The 8,963-nt window shown below is 34.3% G+C and overlaps 1 pseudogene; it reads right to left on the reverse strand.

The window, feature by feature from the left end:
- Window positions 1-5,187: 5,187 nt before the first annotated feature.
- On the reverse strand, window positions 5,188-7,400 carry LOC137644496 (uncharacterized; annotated as a pseudogene).
- Between the last annotated feature and the right edge of the window lie 1,563 nt (window positions 7,401-8,963).

Here is an 8,963-nt window from a genome sequence, read left to right on the forward strand (position 1 = left end):
CACCATCAAAGAAAAGTGCAGTAGACGTTTGAAAAGTCGTAACTATTGAATGGTCACAATCAAGGGTGGAGGGATTATTTGAAAATATTTAGCAAGAAGCAACGAGATGGGAGCCCTTCATAAATTGCATTAATACATTTATAAAATAAATGTAAATCTAAAATAGCGAAATAAAATGCAAAAAGTTGAAATTCAAAATAGAGCAATATAAATTATCTCTCTCTCTCTCTCTCTCTCTCTCTCTCTCTCTCTCTCTCTCTCTCTCTCTCTCTCTCTCTCTATATATATATATATATATATATATATATATATATATATATATATATATATATATATATATATACAGTATATAAAATACTGTAATACGTAACAAAGTATAAATGAGATGAAGTAATTGTTTTTTTGCAATGGCTATAAAACAGATATTAATGAAAAACGGAACATGTGAAGTGCTACGCAACACATTTTTTTTTTAAATGTAGGCTGTGTGTACATACGAGTACGTCAAACGCCTAGATTAATTTACCGTTGTTATATCAGTATAATAATCCGTAAAGCAAATTTATTAAAATGCAGAGAGGCTACTTTTTCAGTTGTTATTATTCAGTTTCAGATTACCCACTAATTATTAACTTATAACTACACAAAAAGGCTATGAAAAAAATTAATCGTTTCAATTGGTTTAAGGCTGCGTATCTACTTTCTATGACAAAACGCGCCATATGTCTTATTAAATCGTATTCTATTGCTAATAAGTGTAGAGGCCTTGATTTCAAATAGCTTTTCGAAATTATGTTCACTAATTTCTGTCCTTGTTACTAAAGTATATTCATAAAACGTTTTTTCTTAATTTTCAAGGCCGGCTTGTGTACACAATTATTATACTTAATAATTGTTTAGAATAATAAAAAAAGAAAAAAAAAAACATTATTAACGTTTAGCTCATGAATAAATTAGATTTCAAGCTTCCTATGTGAAACCTCCAGGTATATTAAAAATAGAACACATGTAACAAGGGCAATTAGAGATTTCAGACCTACGCCAATGAATATTGTTAAAATTTAACTAAAATCTACGGACATTGCCTCCTATTTTTTCATATGCTGAACGTACAGTAGATGGTGAAAAGTGCAATGTTGATCCAAAATCGTGATCTTGATCCGTATCACTCCAAAATTTCATGGTTTATTCTGATGCATAATATATATTCATGGTTAAAAATTGATGAAAATCCAAGGTATAAATTTTTTTTGACGTAATCTTTAAAAGTGTGAAAAACACAAATCTGGTACCGGATCATCTCCAAAATTTATTGGGGTCGTCCATGACCTAAGATCTATCTGTGCTAAATATTTCGCCAAAATAAGTTGAGTAGTTTTGACGTAATCCTGTCCACAGAAAAAAAAACAAATAAATAGATACATAATTCTGTCCACAGACACAGACAAATAGATAAATAGAAAAATAAACAGACTTGAAAATATAACTTCCTTTTCGGAGGTTATTATAGCAATTTGAATTTCAGCACAGATGGGCTCAATATTAACGAGATATGTTAAAAATGAAAGAATGGAGGAAATAGGCATTTCACTTTTTTAAAAGCAGGACAGGAGGTGAAATAATTGTGAAATAAAATACTTGTGTTGTGTGCGGGAGTGCCGTTAGGTCGTAACTGAAAGGCGAGATGAATGCAGCTGACTTTATTTCAACGGATATCGAGTTTATATGCATGTTGAAAACAAGGTCACAAAAATTAAAACAAAATGATTCATGAACAGACAGGTTTAGATAGGTTGTGTTAACAGTGAGGTGTACAGTAGAGCGAGATTTACAATTAAAAGAAAATACCGTTAACCTACAGTGTACGAGCGTGTTGTGAAACACGTGCCATACAATTGAATTAATTTTGGAAGAGCTTCTGTTTCAAATATATTTTGCCTTGTTTTAGTAACACGAGTAAGCGACTGTGATTACAAATAAAAATACCCAACTGCAGTTTTTGCCTGAAAGGTGTATCATTTAATTTGTTTCTTTATAACCTTTTCAAAATATGGTAGGCTTTCACAGAGTCAAGCTCTGGAATCTCCTTTATATAAAAAAGAGAAAGAGTCTGGAAATATATATATATATATATATATATATATATATATATATATATATATATATACACACACACATATATATATATATATACATATATATATATATATAGATATATATATATATTGTATATTCATATATGTATATATATATATATATATATATATATATATATATACTGTATATATATATATATATATATATATATATATATATATATATATACATACATATATATATATATATATATATATGTATATATATATATATATATATACATATATGAATATATAATATATATATATATATGTATATATATGTATATATATATATATTTATATACATGTATACATGTATGTATTGCCAGACACTTGTTTTATATCATATAGGTGTATTTATATCTCCTATATAATAGAAAGCAAGTGTCCTACTATATATATATATATATATATATATATATATATATATATATATATATATATATATATATATATATATATATATCTTTCCAGTCACGCTCAGTGGCATAGGCTGACGTATAATTAATCGGTCTCTCCCCGTCCCTCGGGTGGGGGGGGGGGGGGGCGTGGAGAGGGAGTAGGCCATACCCTGGTGAGAGGGGTTGCGTGTTCCTGTATGCATATCTATCTAAATAGTTTGCTGACATTTTGACTGTTCGCGTACACTAGTCTTACAGATTTGGCTATGCCTAAGGACATTTGGCTGAGGTAAATTACATTCAGACTATGAGGAATATAGTGAGATGATGGTAAATAATCAATGGATATGATTTTGGTAGCAAGATATAAGGAATGATGAAAAGTAAACACCAGAATGGTTGCTTTACAAGTGACGTTGAAGTTTACTCCTTTCCGTCCAACAAAAGAGTAATTTATTTATATCAACTAAGAGAAACTGTCCATGTCAGCTGTCTTGTTTTCCCTAATTGTACAAACTTTATTAATTCAATTTCGAACATCAGCTGTGAAACACTACTGTTATGGACTGGTCTTAGTGGCAGGTTTCTATGCCCACACGCCTCATACGAAGATGCTGTGGTAATAGGTTTTAAAAAACTCTCACCAATTTTGGAGAAACAAACGCCGGGTTACATATTTTGAAGGAAATGTTTCATTACGGATATGGAATTTATCAATGAATAGAAGTATTTCATATCTGAATTAGTTTTCCACATCAAACCTTAAATTTAATAATGAATGCCAAAAACTTAAAATCAATGTTTTTACATCTCAAAAAAATTTACTTTTATATATATTATAATACAATGATTCATTTAAATACTTATTTTTCCTTAAATCCTTATCAGCAATGAAGGTCTATTAGAGAGTACAACTGAATTTTACTTGAGATGGATCTTTCATGTTTCTTACAAAAGAATATTTGTTTCAACATTTATCTTATTTTATTAACCCAGAGTAAGTGTCAGCATGCATGTCCACCTGGCTTGGGTTAGGTAAATCCGTTATTTAAAAACAGTCAAGCCAAAAATATTTTCCATATTTTCAACTTATAATTCTCATTTGCATATTACCGAATTTCAAGGTGTCATAAAAAAAGAAAAAAAAAAATAGTCGTCATATTTTGGCTGAAACCGATTTGGCGGTGCTGCCAGCTGAATTTTCATGTTTTACTTTTCTCGTGGCTATTTTATCACATTTGATCTTGTATCCTAGGAATTCAACTACACTATATCCAATGTAATACTGGGAAGATTATGTAAACGATTCTACTTCCCTCATTCTCTGGAATAAATCCTTCAGCCGTCTGTGCATTCTTCTTATGATGCTCTAAGAGTAAGCATTTTATCCACAAAATGGGAAGGATGTGCAAACTATATTTTCCATTGAAGTTTTTTGTATTCCAATTGTGATTTACTAATGTCTCTTGGTCACCACTTAGGTTGTGGCAGAATGTTGCAATAACAACCCTGACACCCTTGATCACTCTAAACACACAAATGTCTCCTCAGCACAAACTTTTCCCTTACGTTATCAGCAGGGGGACTCTTGGACAAAAAGGACATAAAACAATCCATAACCTTAATACTATATTCCTTAAAACTAAAATACTTAACACAAAAACCCATCCACAATCAAATAAACCCATCAAAATCAATAGAGCTTAAAACTAAACACTAACAAAACTTAAAATCAGATTCACCATAACCCTAACTTCAAAACACAAAAGCATATATATTGCATGTGTTCACTAACACTCCGCAAGATAAGAGTCACAAAAAAAAAAAACACTTGAGTAATCATTCACTAAGCCAACTGTCTTTATTGGCACAACACCACTATATGAAACCAGAAGACTGTCTTAATTTGCCATAACGGCCTTAACTCCTCGGGGTCATGGGTGTCAAAATCATAATCATCATCATCATCATCATCCGTAATCTTAATAAACAGGCCAGGTCATCAACGGTTGAGGAATCCAAAAGAACAGTCTGATTACAATCAATTCCAGGCCAGGTCAGCAACTATATGTCAGTATTAAAAAAAAAATAATTCTTCAAAGGAGGAATTACGGCCTGCAAATGAAAAAAAGAAAAACACTCACGAACACTCCTAACTAACTAAACTATTGCACTATAATCAAAGATAAATAATAAATTTTTCCTATCATTCACAATCACGACAAGCAAATATAAACCAAACTGTATTTACTCAAAAAATAAATCAACACTTCGACGCTGGTCGAAATAATATGATAATGATAATAGTCCAGCATTCACACAACTGCTTCTGGCCGCAGTCAAATTAAAATAAGCATTTACCCAAGACATGCACCACTGTGATAGCCTAGGTAAAACATAAACAAACAAACTCATTTATACCAACAGTCTTTCTCACAACAAACAATCAATACACTAACTACCTCTCGCTCGCTGACACACACACACACTCTCTCTCTCTCTCTCTCTCTCTCTCTCTCTCTCTCTCTCTCTCTCTCTCTCTCTCTCTCTCTCTCTCTCTCTGGATTTGGCAAACAAAAAAAAAAAATAAAAATACAAACAAAAATTAATCCTCCACATTCCTCCCCCCTTACTTTGCCATATCCATCTTACACGGGAACAGGAACTCTGCTTCGAGTAACTGGGCCTTCATATACTCTCTCGTTCACTTCTTCCATATAGCTATCATTCAATGTCCTATTCTGATTCTCATCTGTACTTCCATCATCTAATATATCCTGCACCATCCCATCTACCTCACTATCATCTGGCCCTAAAATCTCACTTATTTCCGTCAGCAATTCATCCATTTCATCAAAACCATTTTCTATTTTAATAAAGGATTCATTCATATTACTTATCATTCTCCTATCTCTCATTCTCGCATCAGTCATACTTTCTTTTACATCATCTAAGGAAAAACCACACACACCATATGTATCATTCATGCTCAGCCATGATTCATCTGTATTAATACATTTATCTTCCACACTCACTTGTACATTTACACCCTTGTCATACTTATTTCTATTCTCACTTTTACTTATAAAATTTCCCTTTCTTTCATCCTTACTTAAAGCTCTCGTATTCTTCCTTTTCATATATTCTACTAACACCCACTGTTTATTTGCTAGCCCTAACTTCTCATGCATACTGGGTTCATACTTACTCATTTCCATCCAATTATCCACTCCATTCTCACGAACATTGATCCTATTTCTTCCACACACACAGGAGGACTCACCCAGTTGAACCCTCTGACTACCTAGTTTCCCGAACATCCTGGCTGGCCTAATCCCTTCTTCCTACATACTCTAGCTACATGCCCATCTGCACCACATTCAGTACACTTACCCTGCGGCTCCTTGCACATTCTAGCATAATGACCATCCTTACCACAATTACCACAAATCACATTCATACGATTACTATGACATCTACTCGCTATGTACCCAGTCATACCACACTGATAACATTTTACCCCTTTCTCTTTCTTGCACTCGCTAAGTCTATGCCTTACCTCAACACATCCAAAACAAGCACCTAGAGCCCATCTACATTCATTCTTCTTATGACCTTCCTTTTCACACCTATAACACTTTTCATCACGGACACGACTATCTGACCTATCTCGTTGCGCACTCACACTTCTATTGCGCCAATTACCCTGCCTAAATCCACCATTTGCTTGCACAGTTCCTCCGTTACTTGCCCTAACACTCTTATCTATTACCTGATCAGCTATCCTCATTGGCCCTCTCAAAATTGCCTCCTTATAACTACCAAATTCTATTACACTTTCTTCCATTCCAGTTCTTACACTCACAGATTTACTTTCTTTCATGCACCTATCTAACTCATAATCCTCAACTATCTCTAGTATATCATCCCCCGTCAATCTCTCATGCGTCCACCGCATTTTCTCCTTCCGTTTCAAATTAATAATTTCACTCACATTCTCCGGCACTGTTGCCAAAAATTTCCCCATTAACTCCTTAATCTCATTTATACCTTCATCTCCATACTTCTTCTTTGCTAACATTTCTAACTGACATACATATATAGAAATGGTCTCACCCGCATTCATTCGAGCCTCATCAAAATAATTTTTACGCCTATACTTAACACTCCCTTTCATACGTTTTACTTGCTCAATTATCCTACCTTTCACACTATCATATTCAACATCCCCCACACTCATTATCATACCATACATCGTCCACAAATACCCAGTCAGATATTCTCCTAACTCCCTAGTCCAAACTCTCTTACTATCACCATACTTATCCTGACAATACCTCTCATAATCCTTGAAAAACTCGTATACATCCCTACTACTATGCTCACTGAACCTTTCACACCGAGGTACCTCTCCCATAAACACAGTCTTACACACATCACGTTCATTCTCACTGCTATCATCACTGCTTCCTTCCTTCTTTTTTCCTACTTCTTTGCTAGAATATTAAGAATCTAATTCCACACTCATACTCCTATCCTTGATTATACTCTTCCTAGCCATTTTCTTACTCACCACTTTCACCCATTCACGATCATCCTCGCTCTCATCCTGACACTTTTTCTTCTCTTTCTTCACATCCCTTTTAACTTTCCTTTCATCCTTCCTCTCACCTTTCTGTTCATCCTTACTATACCTAGTCCCTTTAACTTCACTATCACTATTACTATCACTATCACTTCCTTTCCCATTATCACTTACCTTAACCTTTTCTTCCACCAGCAACCCTTTACCCGTAGCAGAGGCCACTCCTCCGATTGCACCTTCACCCATGAACTCTTTAATCATATTCATTATTTGACCTGTCATCACCCCAAACCGTTCTTCCATACGCTCATCCATTCGCCTTTCATTCTCTTGTATCCTAATCTCTAACCCTTCTTCCACTCTCTCTACTGTTCCCTTTAACTCCCTAACTCCTTCTGCATTGCCTCATTCTCACAGTTCAACCTCTCATTCTCTACTAGTAACCTCTCTTTCTCAACTATCAACTTCTGCTCCCGTTCTTTACTCAGCAGCAATTCCTCCTTCAAAACCCTTAACCGTTCTTCCATTTTAAGTCTTAACTCTAATTTCTTATCCTAATCAGTCCTTCGTCCAAGAGTCCAGCTATCGATCCCACCTCGGCAGTCCCTATTTGGGCACCAAAATAATGTGGCGGGATGTTGCAATAACAACCCTGACACCCTTGATCACTCTAAACACACAAATGTCTCCTCAGCACAAACTTTTCCCTTACGTTATCAGCAGGGGGACTCTTGGACAAAAAGGACATAAAACAATCCATAACCTTAATACTATATTCCTTAAAACTAAAATACTTAACACAAAAACCCATCCACAATCAAATAAACCCATCAAAATCAATAAAGCTTAAAACTAAACACTAACAAAACTTAAACTTAGATTCACCATAACCCTAACTTCAAAACACAAAAGCATATATATTGCATGTGTTCACTAACACTCCGCAAGATAAGAGTCACAAAAAAAAAAAACACTTGAGTAATCATTCACTAAGCCAACTGTCTTTATTGGCACAACACCACTATATGAAACCAGAAGACTGTCTTAATTTGCCATAACGGCCTTAACTCCTCGGGGTCATGGGTGTCAAAATCATAATCATCATCATCATCATCATCATCATCCGTAATCTTAATAAACAGGCCAGGTCATCAACGGTTGAGGAATCCAAAAGAACAGTCTGATTACAATCAATTCCAGGCCAGGTCAGCAACTATATGTCAGTATTAAAAAGAAAATAATTCTTCCAAGGAGGAATTACGGCCTGCAAATGAAAAAAAAGAAAAACACTCACGAACACTCCTAACTAACTAAACTATTGCACTATAATCAAAGATAAATAATAAATTTTTCCTATCATTCACAATCACGACAAGCAAATATAAACCAAACTGTATTTACTCAAAAAATAAATCAACACTTCGACGCTGGTCGAAATAAAATGATAATGATAATAGTCCAGCATTCACACAACTGCTTCTGGCCGCAGTCAAATTAAAATAAGCATTTACCCAAGACATGCACCACTGTGATAGCCTAGGTAAAACATAAACAAACAAACTCATTTATACCAACAGTCTTTCTCACAACAAACAATCAATACACTAACTACCTCTCGCTCGCTGACACTCTCTCTCTCTCTCTCTCTCTCTCTCTCTCTCTCTCTCTCTCTCTCTCTCTCTGTATTTGGCAAACAAAAAATAGATATAAATAAAAACAAAAATTAATCCTCCACAAGGTGAAGAAATTGTAATTGTCAAACTTGGTCACTCTGTTCAGTTGACAATAATAAGCAGAGACCCTATATAATCCTCGTATTTCCTTCACCATAACTGGTGA

The sequence above is a fragment of the Palaemon carinicauda genome, chromosome 7, assembly GCF_036898095.1.
Source record: "Palaemon carinicauda isolate YSFRI2023 chromosome 7, ASM3689809v2, whole genome shotgun sequence".
Classification (NCBI taxonomy): domain Eukaryota; kingdom Metazoa; phylum Arthropoda; class Malacostraca; order Decapoda; family Palaemonidae; genus Palaemon; species Palaemon carinicauda.